The sequence below is a fragment of the Somniosus microcephalus genome, chromosome 4, assembly GCF_052327205.1.
Source record: "Somniosus microcephalus isolate GS21.2 chromosome 4, FLI_Smic_1.0, whole genome shotgun sequence".
NCBI lineage: Eukaryota > Metazoa > Chordata > Chondrichthyes > Squaliformes > Somniosidae > Somniosus > Somniosus microcephalus.
In genome coordinates this window covers 141,514,638-141,538,749 of record NC_140990.1, presented here as the reverse complement: position 1 = coordinate 141,538,749, position 24,112 = coordinate 141,514,638, and the positions used below count along the sequence as shown (strand labels likewise).

Sequence of the window (24,112 nt, the reverse complement as noted above, 5' to 3'; positions counted from 1 at the left end):
CCCATTCACCCAACATCCTAACTCAACTAAGAAACATTCCCCCATCTTCTTAACGCACACCAACACCTATGCACCCATCATCCTAACTCAGGCAAGCCCCATTCACCCATCATCCTAACTCAGGCAAGCCCCATTCACCCATCATCCTAACACACACTAAGAGGAATTCATCCATCATCCTAAATCACAGCAATCCCCATTCACCCATCATCCTAACTCCCACTAAACCTCATTCACCCATTATCCTAACTGACATCAGCCCCATTCACCCATCATCCTAACACATCCAAAGACAGATTCACACATCATCCTAACTCACACCAAGACATATTCACCCATCATCCTAATTCACACCACGCCTCATTCACCCATCATCCTAAATCATTCCTAGCCCCATTCACTCATTAATCTAACGCACACCAAGCTCCGTCATCATGAATTACACCAAGCCCCATTCACCCATCATCCTAACTCACTCCATGACCCATCCACTCATCATCCTAACTCACACCAATATCCTTTCACCAATCATCCTAACTCACACCAAGACGCATTCACCCATCATTCTAAATTATATCAAGCTCCATTGAGCCATCATCCTTTCTCACACCAAAACCCATTCGCCCATTGTAATAATAATAAATAACTTCCGGATGAAGTTATGTGCACATCACTTCCTGTGAACTGTGAACTGTGAACTCTGTGCATACATCACTTCCTGTGTATACGTCACTTCCTGTGTTTGGACTAGTATAAATACTGAACTGCTCAGTATCGTAAAAGGGCTTCTCCTAGAGGCATGGTGAAGACCGCTCTTGTATATAGTATAATTATAAGTTGCTTAAAGCTTACTTTAAAGTTCCTTGATGTGTGAGACTCCTTTTTACATCAATTTAAGCAACTTAGTATTTACACTCACAAATACTAGACCTTCGGACAAACTCGGAGTTAAGGATCCAGGGAACCACCCACGATGGTAAACATCCTTAAACCTACTCGTCTGGACTTGGACACAAACGCACCAGCAGCTGGCAGGGTATGGAAGCATTGGTACCGTACTTTTGAGAATTTTCTTGATGAATGTAAAGCAAATGCTTCTACTAAACTGAGGATACTTATCAACTATGTGACCCCCAACAGTGTTTGAATATGTTGATGAATGGGATAATTACGATGAGGTGATCCGGGCACTTAAAAAACTATATGCCAAGACCGCAAATGAGGTCTATGCTAGACATCTACTGGCCACAGCCCGACAAGGGCCAGGGGAATCGATTAACGAATTCCTTCAAGAACTTCGCAGGCTCAGCATAGATTGTAACTTTCAGGCAGCCTCGGCTGAGCTGTACTGCGAAGAAATGATTCGTGATGCTTTCATCTGCGGGATTGCCTCTCCATTTATACGCCAGCGTCTACTAGAAAGTAAAACACTTGAGCTACAAAAGGCTTTTGACCTGGCTTGTTCTCTGGATTTGGCAAAGAAAAATGCAGACCTCTATCAGCTGCCCAGATCTCGATCTGCTGCTGTAACTGCAACCAGATGATTCAAGTGGCCTCAGGTGAACCCTATCATGGAGGAATCTAATCCTGATGATAATTCTGATGAAGAAGAGGAGGATGACCCCACTTTAGCAGCCTCTTGGCAATCTAGGAAGGAATGATTCTTTTGTGGAGATTCTTTTCACCCTAGGAAATTCTGCCCTGCTCCCAATGCGATCTGCAGTCACTGCGATAAAAAGGGACACTTTGCAAAAGTTTGCCAATCAAGAGCCTCTACGAGGGCCTATCCAGCTAAGGCCTACCGAACTGCCCCAATTAGGGCCTATCAAGATGCTCCGTCTAGGACCTATCAAGCTTCCTCTCGAGCTCTCTCCCGAAGAAGCACACCTAGAGTTTCAGCCACTCTCTGTGCAACCACACCAATTACAGCTGCTTGCCCACAGAACCTGTTTCATGCAGCTACAAAAGTTTCAATTAATGGGCATACCTTAGATGCCTTAATTGACTCAGGAAGTACTGATAGTTTCATTAGAGAACAGATTGTTGCGAAATTGAAACTACATATCTTCCCATCGGACCAGGCAATTGCGATGGCTCAGTCATCACTTAATACCAGAATCTCGGGCTTTTGTATTATTGATATGACACTTAATGGTCGCATGTATCCCTCCACCTGACTTTCGGTGCTCAAGGACTTATGTAGTGATCTCATCTTAGGGCTGGATTTTCAAAAACAGCATAAGAAACTCACCATTGAGTTCGGCGGATCCAAGCCTGGGCTTACTATTTCTAATATTCTAAATTACCGTTTTGTGCATTATCAGCAGCTTCACTTGATGAACCCTCATTATTTCCAGTACTCCTCCTCGATGCAAACCAATAATAACGAAATCGTGGCACTTTAGTCAGGAAGACCAATCTTTTATTGAGGCTGAAATCTCTCGACTTTTAGCAGAGGATATCATCAAACCATGTTCGTCGCCCTGGCGGGCTCAAGTCATCATCGTCAAGAACCCTCTAAAACCTCACAAACAACGACTATGCATTGATTATTCGCAAACCATCAATCAATATACTGACTTGGACGCCTACCCATTGCCACGCATTGATGATATGGTTAATAAACTGGCCGAATACAAAGTGTTCTCAACTTACGATTTAAAAAGTGCCTATCATCAGGTACCCTTGAAGGTCTCAGATAAGCAGTACACGGCCTTTGAGGCTAATGGACGGCTGTACCAATTTCGTCGCCTCCCATTCGGGGTTACTAATGGAGTGGCTGTCTTCCAACGGGCAATGGATGGCCTGGTTAAGCAGGAAAACTTAAGGGACACTTTTCCCTATCTTGATAACATTACTATTGCAGGTCACGATCAACAGGAACATGACGCCAACCTCCAAAAACTTTGGGATGCCCTCCATCACCGTAACTTAACTTTGAATGAATCTAAATCTGTTGAGTTGCAACCGACCATCAACATCCTTGGCTACTGCGTAGGCAATGGTATCATTAAGCCAGACCCAGAAAGACTTCGCCCGCTCCAAGAGCTCCCGCCACCTAAGAATCCGGCTTCTTTATGTCGGGCTCTCGGTCTGTTTGCATACTACGCTAAATGGATTCCTCATTTTTCAGACAAACTCCAACCCTTGCTGCATGCTAGATCATTTCCATTGGAAACAGTGGCTGTTGCGGCCTTTAACCTTCTCAAAAAACAGTTGCAGAAAGCGGCTCTTCACTCCATCGATGAGAATCTCCATTTCATTGTCGAATGCGATGCCTCGGAGGTGGCGATCTCGGCTTCTCTAAATCAGGAAGGTCGTCCTGTAGCATTTATGTCCAGGACCTTACAAGGTGCCGAGCTACATTATCCTCCGGTTGAGAAGGAAGCCACAGCCATCATAGAGGCGGTACGGAAGTGGAACCATTTCCTAGCTCGCCAGCACTTTACATTAATCACGGACCAGCGCTCAGTCGCCTTCATGCTCGATAATCGAAAACGAACCAAAATTAAGAATAATAAAATACAGCTTTGGAGGATGGAACTGGCCTCTTTTGGCTACACCATTCACTATCGACCTGGCAAGGAGAATGTGGCCCCGGATACACTCGCACGAGCATTCTGCTCCACTATGTCGTCCTCTACTCTCATAGATGTCCATAATGGATTGTGTCATCCTGGCGTTACGCACATGCTACATTTCGTACGATCACGGAATCTCCCTTTTTCTACTGGAGATGTAAAGAAAATGTGCTCAGAATGCCGGCTTTGTGCAGAATTAAAACCTCAATTCTTCCACCCCTCAGATGGTATGCTCCTTCACGCAAACCAACCGATGCAACGACTTAGCATCGATTTTAAGGGCCCAGTGCCCTCTTCAACTCGGAACACATATTTGCTCACCATGATTGATAAAATTCACGTTTTCCATTTGCCTTCCCCTACTCCAATATGCTGGCGTCCACAGTAATCTGCTGCCTTGAGCAGGTATTTTCTCTCTGTGGCATGGTGGCTTACATTCACTCGGATCGGGGTCCATCCTTTATGTCAAGGGAACTCAAGGACTACCTCTCAGAACGGGGAACTGCTACAAGCAAAACGACGCCATATCATCCCATCGGAAATGGGCAGGTAGAGAGGTATAATGGTATCATCTGGAATTCCGTAAATCTTGCTTTAAGATCTCGGGGCCTACCAAACCAGCAATGGGAAGCAGTGCTTCCGGATGCATTGCACTCTATACGGTCCCTTCTTTCTACAGCCACAAATACTACACCTCATGAGCGGTTCTTTGGATTCCAGCGTCGCTCATCTTATGGGACATTCCTCCCGTCATGGCTAACTACTCCTGGACCTGTACTACTCTGAAGATACGTTCGGACGTCTAAAAATGACCCTCTCATAGACGAGGTCGAACTAACCGATGCCAACCCCACCTATGCATACATACGATATCCCGACAGCCGAGAACCTACCTGGAGATAGCAGATGCTCTAAGGATCATCTTCCGGAACTCCATTGACTCGGGAACAGTACCCGTGGATTGGAGGGTAGCTAATGTTACCCCAATATTTAAAAAGGGGGGTAGAGAGAAAGCAGGGAATTATAGACCAGTAAGCCTTACATCGGTTGTGGGCAAAATGCTAGAGTCCATTATTAAGGATAAAATAGCGGAGCACTTGACAAATGGGGAAAGGATCGGACAGAGTCAACATGGATTTACAAAGGGTAAATCGTGTTTGACTAATCTGCTGGAATTTTTTGAGGAAGTAACTGGTAAAATAGATGGGGGAGAGCCAGTGGATGTGGTGTACCTTGACTTCCAGAAAGCCTTCGATAAGGTTCCACACAAAAGATTATCATGCAAAATTAAGGCTCATGGGATTGGGGGCAAAGTATTAACGTGGAAAGAGAACTGGCTGGCGGATAGAAAACAGAGAGTTGGAATAAACGGCTCGTTTTCGGAGTGGCAGGCAGTGACCAGCGGGGTGCCGCAAGGATCTGTCCTGGGACCCCAGCTGTTCACAATATATATAAATGATCTGGATCAGGGAATTGGATGCAATATTTCCAAATTCGCTGACGACACTAAACTAGGAGGAGGGGTGGGCTCTGATGAGGATGTCAGGAGGCTACAGTGCGATTTGGACAGGTTGGGGGAATGGGCAGATACGTGGCGGATGCACTATAATGTGGATAAATGCGAGGTTATCCACTTTGGGGGTAAAAACAGGAGGGTAGATTATTATCTAAATGGCAATAGATTGGGAGATGGGGAAGTGCAGAGGGACCTGGGTGTTCTTGTGCACCAGTCACTGAAGGAGAGCATGCAGGTGCAACAGGCGATCAAGAAGGCAAATGGTATGTTGGCCTTCATATCAAGGAGGTTCGAGTATAGGAATAGGGATACCTTACTGCAGCTGTACAAGGTGCTGGTGAGACCGCATCTGGAGTATTGTGTACAGTTTTGGTCGCCCCATCTGCGGAAGGATGTTCTTGCCATGGAAAGAGTGCAACGGCGATTCACCAGGCTGATACCTGGAATGGCGGGAATGACCTACGAAGAGAGATTAAATAGTTTGGGCTTGTACTCACTGGAGTTTAGAAGATTGAGAGGGGATCTCATCGAAACATATAAAATTATGGCAGGCCTGGACAGGCTGAATTCAGAGAGAATGTTTCCAATGGCCGGGGAGCACAGAACCAGGGGCCACAGTCTAAAAATAGCGGGCAAATCATTTAAAACAGAGATGAGGAAGAATTTCTTCACTCAAAGAGTGGTGAGCCTGTGGAATTCCCTGCCACAGAGGGCTGTGAAGGCTAATTCAATAAATATTTTCAAGAGAGAATTGGATATATTTCTGAAGGCTAAGGGGATTAAGGGTTACGGAGAAAAGGCGGGGACGGGGTACTGAACTGGTAAGATCAGCTATGATCTCAGACGAAGATCAGCCATGATCTCATTGAATGGCGGAGCAGGCTCGAAGGGCCGAATGGCCTACTCCTGTTCCTATCTCTATGTATCATTACGGGATCTGGCTCCCTGCCCACCAGGGCCTAGTGGGACATCGAGTGATGGTATTTTACCAGGAGCCTCTTGGAACCTACCGGGTACCCCTCTCCAGGATCCTGATCTGACACCAACTAGCTTGGTGCCGGTAGAACCCCGTACTCAAAGTTGCGACCCTCCCAGTACCGCGCACCAAAGTACTGATCCGCCACAGACCAGCTCTGCACCTCCCTCTGAACAGAGGCAGACCAACTCTGCACCTATTGGGGCTCGTACACGAAGCTATGATCTCCCCGACCCTTCACAGGGTAATCCAGGCCACACAGACTCTGACCAATGGCCAACAGCATGTAAGCGGACCAGAGACCCTCTACGACGGGAACCCAAACGGGTGCGACTCTTCCTCGTTCGGCGGCTGCGGAATAAAAGGAAGACCACAGCCTTCTAATCTCGCAGGAGGGAAGAATGTGAAGTTATGTGCACATCACTTCCTGTGAACTGTGAACTGTGAACTCTGTGTATACATCACTTCCTGTGCATACGTCACTTCCTGTGTTTGGACTAGTATAAATACTGAACAGCTCAGTATGGTAAAAGGGCTTCTCCTAGAGGCATGGTGAAGACCGCTCTTGTATATAGTATATAATTATAAGTTGCTTAAAGCTTACTTTAAAGTTCCTTGATGTGTGAGACTCCTTTTTACATCACCCATCATCCTAAATCACTCCAAGCCCCATTCACTCATTATCCTAACTCACACCAAGCACCATCATCATAAATTAAACGAAGACCCAATCACAGATCATCCTTACTCACACCAAGACCCATTCACCCATCATTCTAATTTAAACCAAGTAACAATCACCCACCAGCATAACGCACACCAAGACACATTCACCCACCATCCTAAATCAAACCAAGCCCCAATCACACACCATCCTAACTCACACCTAGAGATATTCACACATCATTCTAACTCACACCAAGCCAAATTCACCCATCATCATTACTCACACCAAGTCCCATTCAATCATCATCCTAACTCACACAAAGCCCCATTCACCAATCATCCTAACACACACCAAGACATGTTCACACATCATCCTAACTCACATCAAGCCCATTCACACATCATCCTAACTCACACCAAGCCCCATTCGCACATCGTCCTATCTTACACCAAACCCCATTCACCCATCATCCTAAGTCACACCAAGACCCATTCACCCATCATCCTAAATCACTCCAAGCCTCATTCACCCTTCATTATAACTCCCAACAAGCGCCATTCACCCACCATCCTAAATCACACCAAGACTCATAAACACATCATGCTTACACACACCAAGACCTGTGCACCCATCATCCTAACTCAGTCCAATTCCCATTCACCCATCATCCTAACTTAGACCATGCCCCATTCACCCATCATCCTAACGCACACTAAGAGCCATTCATCCATCATCCTTACTCACTGCATGCCGCATTCACCCATCAACCTAACTCACAGCAAGACCCATTCACCCATCATCCTAACTTACACCATGCCCCATTCACCCATCATCATAACTCACACCAAGCCCCATTCACATATCTTCATAACCCACACCAAGGACAGTCCTCCATCATCCTAACTCACAGAAAGCACCATTCAACCATCATCCATACACACAAAACCCCATTCACACATCATCGTAACTCAAACCAAGCCCCATTCAACCATCATCCTAACTGACACTAAAAGCCATTTCCCCATCATCCTAACTCCGATCAAGCCCCATTCACCCGTCATCCTAACTCAAACAAAGACCCATTCACTCCTCATCCTAACACATTCGAAGACACATTCACCCATCATCCTAGCTAACACAAAGACATATTCAACCATCATCCTAATTCACATCAAGCCTCATTCAGCCATCATACTAAATCACTCCAAGACTCAATCACTCATCATCGGAACTCACACCAAGACACATTCATCCATCATTCTAAATTGGACCAAGCTCAATTGACCCATCATCCTATCTCGCACCAAGACCCATTGACCCATCACTCCAACGCACAACAAGCCCCATTCACCCATCATCCTATATCACTCCAAGCCCTATTTACCCATCATCCTGACTCACACCAGGACCCATTCACACTTCATCCTAAGTGACACTAAGACACAATCACCCATCATCCTAACTCACAGTAGGACCCATTCACCCTTCATCCTATGTCACACCAAGACCAATTCACACATCATCCTAACACATCCGAAGGGGCATTCACCCATCATCCTAACTCATATGAAGACCCATTCACCCATCAGCCTAACTCAAACCAAGACCATTTCACGCATCATCCTAAATCACTCCAAGACCCTTTCACCCACCTTCCTTACTCGCACCAAGCCCCATTCAATCATCATCCTAACTTACACCAAGCCCCATTCACACATCAACCTACCTCACACCAACCCACATTCACCATTCATCCTAACTCATCTAACAACCATTCCCCCATCTTCCTAACGCACACCAACACCAATGCACCCAACATCCTATTTCAGACCAAGCCCCATTCACCCATCGTCCTAACGCACGCTAAGTGCAATTCATCCATCATCCTAAATCACAGCAAGCCCCTTTCACCCATCAACCTAACTCCCACTAAATGCCATGCACTCATTATCCTAACTGTCTTCAGACACATTCACTCCTCATCCTAACTCACACCAAGACCCCTTCACCCACCATCCTAAATCAAACCAAGCCCCATTCACCTATCATCCTAACTCACATCAAGCCCCATTCACCCATCATCCTAACACAAAGTAAGCACCATTCACCCATCATCCTGACTCACACCAAGCCCCATTCACCAATCATCTTAACACAAACCAAGCCCCATTCGCCCATCAACGTAACACTCACCAGCCCCATTCACCCATCATCATAAGTCACACCAAGCAACATTCACCCATCATCCTAACTCACAATTAATCCCATTCGCCCATCATCCTAACTCACTCCAAGCCCCATTCAACCATCATCGAAATTCACACGAAGACCCATTCACCAACCATCCTAAATCAAACCAAGCCCCTTTCACCATCATCCTCAGTTAAACCAAGCCCCATTCACCCAACATCCTAACTCAGACCAAGACCCATTCAACCATCATCCTAACTCAGACCAAGTCCCATTCACCCATCATCCTAACTCAGACCAAGTCCAATTCACCCATCATCTTAACTCACACCAAGACCCATTCACTCATCATCCTCACTTAGATCAAGACCCATTCACACAGCATCCTAACTCACGCCAAGAAACATTCACTCATCATCCTAACTCACACGAAGACCGATTCACCCATCATATTGACTCACACCAGGACCCATTCACACCATCCTAAATTACAGCAAGCCCCATTCACACATCATCCTAACACACACGAAGACCTATTCATCCATCTTCCTAAATCACACCAAACGCATTCATTCGTCATCCTAACTCACACCAAGGCACATTCACCCATCATCCTAAAGCACTCCAAGCCACATTCCTCCATAATCCTAACGCACACCAAGCCCTATCATCCTAAATTACACCAAGCTGAATTGACCCATCATCCTATCTCACACCAAGACAAATTGACCCATCATGGTGAATCAGTCCAAGCCCCATTCACCCATCTTCCAAACTTACACCAAGCCCCATCATTCTAACTCACACCAAGACCCATTCACAAATCATTCTAACTCAAACCAAGCCCCATTCACCCATCATCCTAAATCAGTCCAAGCCCCATTCACCAATCTCCCTAACTTACAAAATGCCCAATCATCCTAACTCACTCCAAGATCCATTCAAACATCATCCTAACTCACAGCTAGCCCCATTCACCCATCTTCCTAACTTAAAACAAGCCCAATCATCCTATCTCACACCAAGACCCATTCACCCATCATCCTCTAAAACAAGCCCAATCATCCTATCTCACACCAAGACCCATTCACCCATCATCCTCACTTAGACCAAGACCCATTCACACAGCATCCTAACTCACGCCAAGAAACATTCGCTTATCATCCTAACTCACACGAAGACCGATTCACCCACCATATTGACTCACACCAGGACCCATTCACACACCTTCCTAAATTACAGCAAGCCCCATTCACACATCATCCTAACACACACGAAGACCTATTCATCCATCTTCCTAAATCACACCAAACACATTCATCCGTCATCCTAACTCACACCAAGGCACATTCACCCATCATCCTAAATCACTCCAAGCCACATTCCTCCATAATCCCTACGCACACCAAGCCCTATCATCCTAAATTACACCAAGCTCGATGGACCCAGCATCCTATCTCACACCAAGACACATTGACTCATCATGCTAAATCAGTCCAAGCCCCATTCACCAATCTTCCTAACTTACAACATGCCCAATCATCCTATCTCACACCAAGACCCATTCACCCATCATTCTAACTCACATCTATCCCCATTCACCCATCTTCCTAACTAAAACAAGCCCAATCATCCTATCTCACACCAAGACCCATTCACCCATCATCCTAACTCACAAAAGCACCGTTCAGCATTCTTTGTAACACACACCAAGGCCATTCCCCCATCATCCTAAATCCCACCAAGCCCCATTCACACATGATCAAAACTCACACCAAGCACAATTCACCGATCATCATAACTCACACAGAGCCACATTCACGCAACATACTAACACATCTGAAGATGCATCATCCTAACTCACACCAAGACCAATTAACCAATCATTCTAAGTCACACCAAGACCCATTCACCCATCAACCTAACTCAAACCAAGCCCCATTCACCAATCATTCTAACTTGCACCAAGCCCCATTCACACATCATTCTTACTCACACCAAGCCTCATTCACACAGCATCCTAACTCACACCAAGGCCATTCCCCGATCATCCTAACTCCCACCAAGCCCCATTCACCCATCATTGAAACTCACACCAAGCCACATTAAACCATCTTCTTAACTCACACCAATGCCATTCCCCCATCAACCTAACTCCCAGCAAGCCTCTTTCACACATCATCCTAACTCACAGCAAGACTCATTCAACCATCATCCTAAGTCACACCAAGATGCAATCGCCCATCATCCTAACTCGCACAAATACCCATTCATGCATCATCCTTACTCACACCAAGCCCCATACACACATAATCCTAACACACACGAAGACCTATTCACACATCATCCTAACTCACAACAACAGCCATTCACCCACCATCCGAACTCACACCAATTCATTCACCCGTCATCCGAACTCACAACAAGTCCCATTCACCCATCACCTTAACTCACACCAAGCCACATCATCGTAAATTACACCAAGCTCCATTGATGCACCACCCTAACTCACAACAAGCCCCATTCACCCATCATCCCAACTCACACCAAGCCCTTTCAAACTAAATTACACCAAGCCCCATTCATCCATCATCCTGACACACCAAGACTCATTCACCGATCATCCTAACTCACACCAAGCCGCATTCACCAATCATATTAAATCCGTCCAATCCCCATTCACCCATCATCATAACTTTCACCAAGCCCCATCATCCTAAATCACACCAAGATCCATTCAATCATCATCCTAACTCAAACCTAGCCCCATTCAACCATCATCCTAATTTACACAAATCCCCATTCACACATCATCTTAACTCACACCAAACCCAATTCACCCATCATCCTAACACACACCCAGACCTATGCACACATCATCCTAACTCAGAACAAAACCCATTCACCCATCATCCTAACTCACACTAATCCCCATTCACCCATTATCCTAAATTACATCAATCCCCATTCACCCATCATCCTAACTTACACCAAGACCAATTTATCCATCATCCTAAATTACACCAAGGCCCATTCACCCATCATCCTAACTCACACGAAGAACCATCCACCCATCATCCTAACTCAGAACAAGACACAATCAAACCTCATCATGATGCACACCAAGCCTCATTCACCCATCATCCTAACTGACACCAAGCTCCATTTACACCAATCCCCATTCACACATCATCGCAACGCACACCAAGTCCCATTCACCCATCATCCTATCTCACACCAAGAAACATCCACACATCATTCTAACTCGCACCAAGCCCCTTTCAACCATCATCCTAACTCACACCAGGTGCTTTTAACATCATCCTAACACATAGCAAGACCTATGCACCCATCATCCTAACTCAGACCAAAACCCATTTACCCATCATCCTTTCTCACACTAATCCCCATTCAACCTTCATCGTAATTTACACCAAACACCATTCACCCATCATCCTAACTCACACTAATCCCCATTCACCCATCATCCTAAATTACACCAAGGCAAATACACCCATCATCCTAACTCACACCAAGAACCATCCACCCATCATCCTAACTCAGAGCAAGCACCATTCCCCTAATATCCTAAATCACACGAAGACCCATCCACCCATCATGATATCTCAGACGAAGATACAATCACACCTCATCCTAAATCACACCAAGCCCCATTCTCCCATCTTCCTAACTCACACCAAGCCCCATTCATCCATCACCCTAACTCACAGCAAGTACCATTCACCCAACATCCTAACTCACACCAAGAACCATTCACCCATCACCCTAACTCAGACCAAGCCCCATTCACCCATCATCTTAACTGACACCAAGACCCATCCACACAGCTTCCTAACTCACACCATTCCAATTCACACATCATCCTATCCCACACCAAGCACCAGTCACCCATCATCCTACCTTACACCAAACCGCATTCACACATCAACATAACACACACGAAGATCCATTCACACTTCATCCTAATTCACAACAACAGCCATTCACACATCGTCCTAACTCACACCAAGGCCCATTCACCCACCATCCTGACTCACACCAAGACACCATCACCCCTCATTATAACGCACACCAAGTCCCAGTCACCCTTCATCCGAAATAACTCCATGGCCCATTCACGCATAATACTAACTCACACCAAGCCACATCACCCTAAATTACAACAAACTCCATTGACACATCATCCTAACTAACACCAAGACACATTCACCCATCATCCTATCTCACACCAAGACGCATTCAGCCATCATCCTAAATTACACAAAGCCCCATTCACCCATCATCCTAACTCACACCAAGCCCTATTCACACATCATGCTAACTCACACCAAGCCTCATTCACATATCATCCTAACCCACACCAATCCCCATTCGCCCATCACCCTAACTCACAGCAAGCACCATTCACCCAACATTCTAACTCACACCAAGACGCATTCACCCATTTTCCTAGCACACACCAAGACCCATTGACACATCATCCTATCTCACACCAAGCCTCATTCACCCATCATCTTAACTGACACCAAGAAACATCCACACAGCTTCCTAACTCACATCAAGCCCCATTCACACATCATCCTAACCCACACCAAGCCCCATTCACCCATCATCCTTACTCGCACCAAGCCCCATTCACCCATCTTCGTAACACAAACCAAGGCCCATTCACACATTATTCTATCTCTCACCAAGCCCCATTCATCTGTAATCCTAATTACCCCAAGACTTATTCACCCATCATCCTAACTCACACCAAGTCCCATTCACCCATCATCCTAACTCACAACAAGCGTCATTCACCCTTCATGCTAACTCACACCAAGGCCCGTTTATCATCATCCAACACAGAGGAGGACCCACTCACCCATCATTCTAACTCTCAGCAATACCCATTCACCCATCGTCCTAACTCACAGCAAGCATCATTCACGCAAAAAAATGACTCACACCAAGACACATTCACCGATCCTAACATACACCAAGCCCCATTCACCCATCGTCCTATCTTACACCAAGCCCCATTCATCCATCATTCAAGTTTACACCAGGCCCCATTCAAACATCATCCTAACACACAAGAAACCCATTCACACATCATCCTAACTCACACCAAGAACCATTGACCAATCGTTCTAACTCACACTTTGTCCCATTCACCCATCATCCTAACTCACAACAAGCGTCATTCACCCTTCATCCTAACTCACACCAAGGCCCGTTCATCATCATCCAACACAGAGGAGGACCCACTCACCCATCATCCCAACTCTCAGCAAAACCCATTCACCCATCGTCCTAACTCACAGCAAGCATCATTCAGGCAAAATCCTGACTCACACCAAGACACATTCAACGATCCTAACATACACCAAGCCCCATTCAGCCATCGTCCTATCTTACACCAAGCCCCGTTCATCCATCATTCAAATTTACAGGAGGCCCCATTCACACATCATCCTAACACACACGAAACCCATTCACGCATCAACCTAACTCACACCAAGCCTCGTCATCCTAAATTACACCAAGCCCTATTCACCCATCATCCTGACTCACACCAAGACTCATTCACCCATCATCCTCACTCACAACAAGCCCCATTCACTTATTATTCTAACACAGTCCAAACCCAATTCACCCATCACTCTAACTTACACCAAGCCCCATCATCCTAACTCATACTATACCGCATTCAAACATCATCCTAACGTACACCAAGTCCCTTTCATCCACCATTCATACACCCATCAACCTAAATCACAGCAAGCATCATTCATGCAACATCCTATCTCACACCAAGACCCAGTCACCCATCATCCTAGCACACACCAAGCCCCATTCACACATCATTCTAACTCTCACCAAGCCCCATTCACACATCATTGTAACCGACGCCAAAACCCATCGATACAGCTTCCTAACTCACACCAAACATGGGAAGCACGGTGGCATAGTGGTTAGCACTGTTGCCTCACAGTGCCAGTGACCCCAGGTTCGAATCCGGCCTCGGGTGACTGTCTGTGTGGAGTTTGCACATTTTCCCTGTGTTTGCGTGGGTTTCCTCCGGGTGCTCCGGTTTCCTCCCACAAACCAAAGATGTGCGGGTTAGGTTGATTGGCTATGATAAATTGACCCTTAGTGTTAGGGGGGATTAAATACGTGAGGTTACGGGGGTAGGGTGTGATATGTGTAGGGGTTACGGGGATCGGGTGGGATATGTGTCGGTGCAGGCTCGATGGGCCGAAATGGCCTCTATCTGCACTGTGCGGTTTCTGTGATTCTCTTCTCTGTGATAAACCCCATTCACACATCATCCTAACCCACACCAAGCACCATTCACACATCATCCAAACTCACACCAAGCCCCATTAACCCATCATTCTAAGTCACACCAAAGCCCAATCACCAATCATCCTAACTCATACAAAGACACATTAACTCATCATTATAACACATCTGAAGACGCATTCACCCATCATCCAAACTCACAGCAAGACATATTCACACATCATCCTAACTCACACCAAGACACACGTTATTCCAACTCACAAGAAGACCCATTCAACCATCATCCTAACTGAAACCAAGACCCATTCATGCATCATCCTAAAGCGCTCCAAGCTCCATTCAACCACCTTCCTAATTCGCACCAAGGCCAATTCGAACATCATCCTAAATCACACCAAGCCCCATTCACCAATCATCCTAACTCACACCAAGACGCATTCACCCATCATCCGAACACACACCAAGAGCCATTCATCCATCATCCTAACTCACTGCAAGCCCCATTCACACATCATCCTAACTCACATCAAGCCCCATTCACCCATCATCGTAACTCACACCAAGTCCCATTCACCCATTATCCTAAATCACATAGGGAACCATTCAGTCAACATCCTAACTCACACCAAGACCCGTTCATCCTCATCCTAACTCACACGAAGACCCATTTACATGTCATCCGACATCACAACAACACCCAATCACCCATCGTCCTAAATCACACCAAGACCCATTCAGACACCATCCTGACTCAAACCAAGACACTTGCACCCATCATCCTAACTTACACCAAGCCTCGTTCACACATCATCCGAACACACATGGGGACCCATTCATACATCATCCCAACTCACCCCTGTACCCATTCAACCATCATCCTAACTCACACCAAACCCATTCACCCGTCATCCTAACTCACACCAAGATCCATTCACCCAACATCCTAAACCAATCCAACCCCATTCACCCATAATGCTAACTCACACAAAGCCCCATCATCATACATTACACCAAGTTCCATTGACCCATCATACTAATTCACACCAAGACCAATGAACCCATCATCCTAAATCACTCCAAGCCCCATTCACCCATCATCCTGACTCACACCAAGACTCATTCACTCTTCATCCTAACTCACACCAAGCCCCATCAACCTAACTCACACCAAGACACATTCAATCATCCTCCTAACTCACACCTAGCCCCATTCACCCATCATTCTAATTGGTACCAAGCCCCATTCACACATCATCCTAACACATACGAAGATCCATTCAAACATCACCTAACTCACACCAAGAGATATTTGCCCATCATCCTAACACACACCAAGCCGCATTCACCCATCATCCTAACTAACACCAATCCCCATTCACCAACCATCATAATTCACTCCAAGCCCCATTCTCCCATCATCACAACTCACACCAAGACCCAATCGCCCAACATCATAACTCACATGAAGCCACATTCACCCGTCATCATAACTCAGAACAAGCCCCGTTCGCCCATCATCCTAACTCACACCAAGACACATTCACACATCATTCTAACTCACACCAAGACCCTTTTAATCATTATTCCAACTGTCAAGGAGACCCATTCACCCATCATCCTAACTCACACCAAGACCCATTTGCCCATCAGTCTAACTCACACTAAGCCGCATTCACCCATCATCCTAACTCACACCAATCCCCATTCACCAACCATCATAATTCACTCCAAGCCCCATTCACCCATTATCATAAAGCACACCAAGCCACATTCACACTTCATCAAACCTCAGAACAACCCCCATTAACCCATCATCTTATCTCACACCAAGACCCACTCACCCATCAGCCTAACTCACATCAAGACCCATTCACCCATCATCCTAACACACCAAGCCCATTCACCCATCACCCTTACTCACACCAAGACAAATTCACCCATCTTCCTAATTCACACCAAGCCCCATTCGTCTATTATCCTAACTCACACCAAGTCCCGTTCACACTTCATCCGATCTCACAACAAGACTCATTCACCCATCATCCAAACACACACCAAGGCCTATTCACCCATCATCCTATCTCACACCAAGCACCATACACCCATCATCCTTACTCACACCAAGACTCATCCACCCATCATCCTAACTCACACCAAAACCCAGACACCCATCATCCTAACGTACACCAATTCCCATTAAGCCTATCTTCTATGTTTCTATGTTTCTAACCATCATCCTAACACATATCAAGGCCTATTCACTCATCATCCTAACTTACAACAATACTCATTCATCCCAAATCCTAACTCACACCAAGGCCCATTCAACAATCGTCCAAACGTACACCAAGTCCCAATCACGAATCATCCTAACTCACACCAAGACCCATTCACCCATAACCCTAACTTATACCAGACCTATTCACCCATCATCCTAACTCACACCAAGACACAGTCACCCATCATCATAACGCACACCAAGCCCCATTCACCCATCAACCTTAGTCATACCAAGCCTCATTCACCCATCATTCTAACTGACACCAAGACGCATTCAAATATCATCCTAACAGACACCAAGTCCCATTCACCCACAATCCTAAATCACAACAAGCCCCTTTCACCCATCATCGTAACTTACACCAAGACCCATTCACAAATCATCCTAACTAACAACAAGAAACATTGACCCATCATGCTAACTCAAAAAAGCCCCATTCATGCATCATACTCAATCACATCAAGACCCATTGAATCATTATCAAAGCTCACACCAAGGTCCGTTCATCATCATCCTAACTCACACGAAGTCCCAGTTTCCCATCATCCTAACTCACAACAACACACATTCACCCATCGTCCTAACTCACACCAAGACCCATTCTCCCATTATTCCAACTCACAAGGAGACACAATCACCCATCATCCTAACTGAAACCAAGACCCATTCAAGCATCATCCTAAAGCGCCCCAAGCTCCATTCACCCATCTTCCTAACTCGTATCAAGCCCCATTCAAACATCATCCTAACTCACACCAAGCCCCATTCACCAATTATACTAACTCACAGCAAGCCCCATTCACTCATCATCCTAAATCACTCCACGCCCCATTCACACATCGTCCTAACTCACACCAAGACGCATTCACCCATCATCCTAACACACAACAAGACCTATGCACCCATCATCCTAACTCAAACCAAGCCCCATTCACACATCATCCTATCTTACACCATGCCCCATTCACCCATCATCCTAACGCACACAAAGAACCATTCATCCATCAATCTAACTCACAGCAAGCCCCATTCATCCATCATCCTAACTCACACCTAATCCCTTTCAGCCATCTTCGTAACTCACACCAAGGCCGTTCTCCCATCATCCGAACTCGCACCAAGCCCCATTCACCCATCATCATAACTCACACCAAGTCCCATTCACCCATCATCCGAAATCACATCAAAACCATTCACTCATTATCCTAACTCACACCAAGGCTCGTTCATCATCATCCTAACTCACACGAAGACACATTTAAACATCATCCTAACTCACAACAACACCCATTCACCCATCGTCCTATCTCACACAAAGACCCATTCAGACACCATCCTGACTCAAACCAAAACACATTCACCAAACATCCTAACTTAAACTAAGCCCCATTCAACCATCATCCTAACTTACACCAAGCTGCATTCACACATCATCCTAACACACAAGAGGGCCCATTCATACATCATCCTAACTCACAGAAAACCCATTCACCCGTCACCTTAACTCACACCAAGACCCATTTAACCATCATCCTTAACCACTCCAAGCCCCATTCATCCATAATGCTAACTCGCACCAAGCCCCATCATCCTACATTACACCAAGCTCCATTGACACATCATCCTAATTCACACCAAGACTCATAAACCCATAATCCTAGCTCACACCAAGGCCCATTCACCCATCATCCTAAATCACTCCAAGCCCTATTCACCCAACATCCTGACTCACACCAAACTCATTCACCCATCATCCTAACTCACACCAAGCCCCATCATCCTAACTCACACCAAGACCCATTCAATCAACCTCCTAACTCACACATAGCCCCATTCACCCATCATTCTAATTTGCACCAAGCCCCATTCACACATCCTCCTAACACATACGAAGACCCATTCACCCATCATCCTAACTCACACCAAGAGCCATTTGCCCATCAGCCTAACTCACACCAAGCCGCATTCACCCATCATCCTAATTCACACCAATCCCCATTCACACATCCTCCTAACACATACGAAGACCCATTCACCCATCATCCTAACTCACACCAAGAGCCATTTGCCCATCAGCCTAACTCACACCAAGCCGCATTCACCCATCATCCTAATCCCCATTCATCAACCATCACATGCACTCCAAGCCCCATTCACCCATCATCAAAAAGCACACCAAGACCCATTCGCCCATCATCATAACTCACATCAAGCCACATTCACCCATCATCATAACTCAGAACAACCCCCATTCATCCATCATCCTAACTCAACCAAGACCCTCTCACCCATCATCGTAACTCACATCAAGACCCATTCCCATCATCATAACTTACACCAAGCCCCATTCACCAATCATCCTTACTCACACCAATACCAATTCACCCATCATCCTAATTCACGCCAAGCTACATTCACCTATCATCCTATCTCACACCAAGCCCCATACACCCATCATCCTAACTCAGACCAAGGCCTATTCACCCATCATCGTAACTTGCACCAAGGCACATTCACCCATCATCCTAACTCACACCAAGGAACATTGACCCATCATGCTAACTCAAAAAAGCCCCATTCATGCATCATCCTCAATCACATCAAGACCCATTAAACCATCATCAAATCTCACACCAAGACCCGTTCAGCATCATCGTAACACACACGAAGTCCCATTTACCCATCATCTTAACTCATAGCAACACCCATTCACCCATCGTCCTAACTCACACCAAGACAAATTCACCCAACATCGTAACTTAAACTAAGCCCCATTCACCCATCATCCTAACTTACACCAAGCCCGATTCACACATCATCCTAACACACATGAAGACCCATTCATACATCATCCTAACTCACACCAAGACCCATTCAATCATCATCCTAACTCACACCAAGCCCATCATCCTAAATTACACCAAGCGTTATTCACCCAGCATCCTAAATCACACCAAGCCCCATTCACCCATAATCATAAATCAGTCCTAGCCCCATTCACCAATCATCCTAACTTACACCAAGCCCCATTCACCCATAATCATATATCAGTCCAAGCCCCATTCATCAATCATCCTAACTTACACCAAGCCACATCATCATAACTCACACAAAGACCAATTCACCCATCGTTCTGTCTCACAACAAGACACATCCACCCATCATCCTAACTTACACCAAGCCCCATTCACCCATCATCCTAACTTACACAAAGACCCATTCACCCATCATCCTAACTCTCACCAAGCCCCACTCACCCATCATCCTAACTCACACCAAGGACTATCCACATATCTCCCTAATCTCACACCAAGCCCCACTCACCCATCATCCTAACTCACACCAAGACCCATTCACCCATCATCCTAACTCACACCAAGCCCCATTCACCCATCATCCAAACTCATACCAAGACCCATTCACACATCATGCTAAATCACTCCAAGCCCCATTCACACATAATCCTAAATCACACCAAGCCACATCATCCTAAATTATACTAAGCTCCATTGACCCATCACCCTAACTCACAATCGATTGCAAGCTGTTCATTGTTTCAGAAGAAAATGGCTGGGAATGTTTGCCATTGCATACCTGCCTTCATATATTTTAATCTAATTTCCCAATGTCCCTCAGCCAACTCTCCCCTCATACCTCCGTAATTGGCACTGTATAAACTTAACACCCTAATTTGGGACTTAAGCACAGCACTCTCAAACTTAATATGGAATTCTCTCATAATTTGATAAAATCTATATATTTTAAAGTTTGTTTATGATATTTCAGCTTATATCTTAATCCCATGAGTATGCCCCATTTTTTTTACTCGCTGTAAAATGATTAAAAATGAATGACAATCAGTGCTTTTAACTTCCTGGTTTGCTGTCTGTAAGAAGTATTCAATGTGATTGGCTGCTTAGCCTGCTTGATGATATTTCTGTTGCTGAACTTTGGAGATCCCCTATAGGTAACGCCAGAATGAAATTAATGTCTGGAATGGTGAGATCCAGGCCGCAGAGATTGCTTGTTGTTTGTGTACAGTTTTCTTTGAGGTCGGCTGCGAGCGCCGTCACTTGGCTGCTGACCACAAAATCCGGTCCTCTTCCTTTAACCTATCTTTCTTTCCCTCTCTTTATTTGGTTTACTGTACATGATTTGGCTTTGAATTAACTCTTCTAACTCACACTTATTGGTTCAAAATCTGCATGTCTAAGTTAGGATTTTTTCAGGCTGGTTGTTTAATGAGACACAGTTACTTGCGCTGTTCACACCAGTCCCAGATACCACACTCCTTTCTAATGACAGCAAGTTCCAGTGCAAAAACCCATGTGAATTCTGTGGGCAAGTGTAAGTGTAATGAATGACTAGAGCCGATCGTTGACCACTGACCAAAATTAACCAATCAGATTGAAAAATCCACGTCTGAACCAGGAATTTTAAGTTACAATTCTTTAATCAAAACCAAATCATGTACAGGAAACGAAATAAAGTGAAGGAAAGAAATGTAGGATAAAGGGAGAAAGAAAAAAGAGAGAGAAATAAACATTTTTATCATTTACATTAAAAAAAATTCTCCAACAATAATTAAAACCTGAAGCAATGAGACTCCACACTTGTGAAACATAATTTCCAGTGCCAGAGAGGTTGTTCGCAGAAATTAAGACTTATCACGCCATTAAATAATCATTATCACTTCAATGTACAAGCCCGAAGTGATTCCTGTGTGTTAAGTGGGTAACTGTCACTTAACTATCCGAACTTCACTCCCTTCCATGTATTTGAATGTTGAGTCTCTAGACGAGATACCGGTTTAACGAAGCTCCAGAAGGAGCAGGGCATCTCGGACAGCAACTTTCTGATTTTAGCATTTAACTGTGCATGTGATGACGCCAGAAGTTGCGGTCAGAGTTATTCTTGAATTCAAAGCCTCACTTTGACATTTTCTGCAAAATCCAGGCCTAACGTTATTAAACAATGGGGCAGAATTTTGGGTCTCCACGGGTGCGTATGCACGGGGTACTCACCCGTAGGCCCAATGGAAATGCCGGTTTCCTGCATGCACTGCACATGCGCGGGGAACCGGCACTTCCGTTCCTCTGAACGAAGGGGTTCAGAGGTCGAATGCGTGCGCGGGAGAGGCTGTGCGTGCGCATCGAACTTCGTTTTTTTTTACGGGTTTTCCCGCGAGGGTAAGCATGCAGAAGTTAGAAATGTAAAAAGCAGGCGTAAGGCCTGCTTTTTACAAGGTAAGTGGTAAATTAATTAAAATTGAAACATTTTTCCCACAGGTTTATTATTTTTTAATACTTTAAAGCAAGGTAAGTTTATTTTTAGCCCCGTTAGAAAATAAAATTATTATTTTTTTAAATTTAAATGATTGTTTATTGTATATTTCATGTAATTTATAGTTTATTTAAAAAATGTGATTTTATAAATATATTTGAAGATTTAGTGTTATTTTGGGGCCATAGTATTTATAAGTCTTGACAGCACCTCCTGTCAGGCTTATGAATGGAGCATTCCCTACTCCGATTGGCTCCCCATGGCCCACGTGATTCCAGGTGACGCATCAAACTAACTGCGCCCCTGGGATATGCAAGCACTGTGCACTGGCAGCTGGACCAGGCCCCGGGTCGGAATTCCACAGGGCCCCAGAGCACAACGGCCAGGCAAGGTAAGTGCACATCGGGGGCTTACACCCACAGGAAGCGCCTGACTCGAATTTCTGGGCCATTATGTCAGGGCACTGATCAGGAATAGACATGTTGGCACGGATTTTGCTGTAGAACTAACGGCGAGGCTATCAGTGCTTTGCGCATTAACAGGAACCAGCGTGGCTTAAGATAAGAGACTGCAAATCGGCTGTGAAGGAGAATAATCCTGAATCAGTTGTGTGTGTGAGTGAGTGACTCTCAAATTAACTTTTAGTTTCAAAAAATCAAAGAACAGAAATCTGCGATGCAATATTTTCTGAAATTATCTTTTAAAAATGAGGTGAATCGCTGGGAAACACCACGAGACAATTATAACTTAAATCCAGCAAGTCAGCGATTTTTATTTCGATAATAACTTAATACAATAGCTTACCTGGGATTCCGAGAGCTGCAAGAACGATATAATAAATGGTATAAATCAGGCCCTTTGGTGGTGCATGCATTTTCCCTGAGAAGCGATAGTATCTGAGCTCTGAGCCATTCTCTGTGACCCGTTTAAAGGTCCCACTTTTTATATCTGGTGTTACTCTCCCGAGAGACAATTAGCTCACATCGTAAATTTATATTATTTAGTCATTTAAACAGATAGCTTTCCAATTATTTTCACCGATGAGAATTTATCTTCATTGCGGTCCCTGGAACAAACAGATCTGAGTCACTTTTACTCGAATGACTTAGATGCAATAGAACAGATTAAAATAGACATTATACTGTTTAAAAACGAAATATTTAAACACTACGATAGCAATCCGATGGCATATTTTCAGGAGGTCCTATGAAAAGCTTGTTGTGCAGTTGCCATGGTGAAACTAAGACCCAAGCACGAAAAAATTGTCACTGTTGAGCCTTGTTTAAAATTATTTGACAGAGTGAAG

At 45.1% G+C, this 24,112-nt stretch overlaps 1 pseudogene; it reads right to left on the bottom strand.

Moving 5' to 3' along the window:
* Positions 1–23,680, bottom strand: part of LOC147119860 (uncharacterized) — a 62,299-nt pseudogene extending 38,619 nt beyond the window's left edge.
* Between the last annotated feature and the right edge of the window lie 432 nt (positions 23,681–24,112).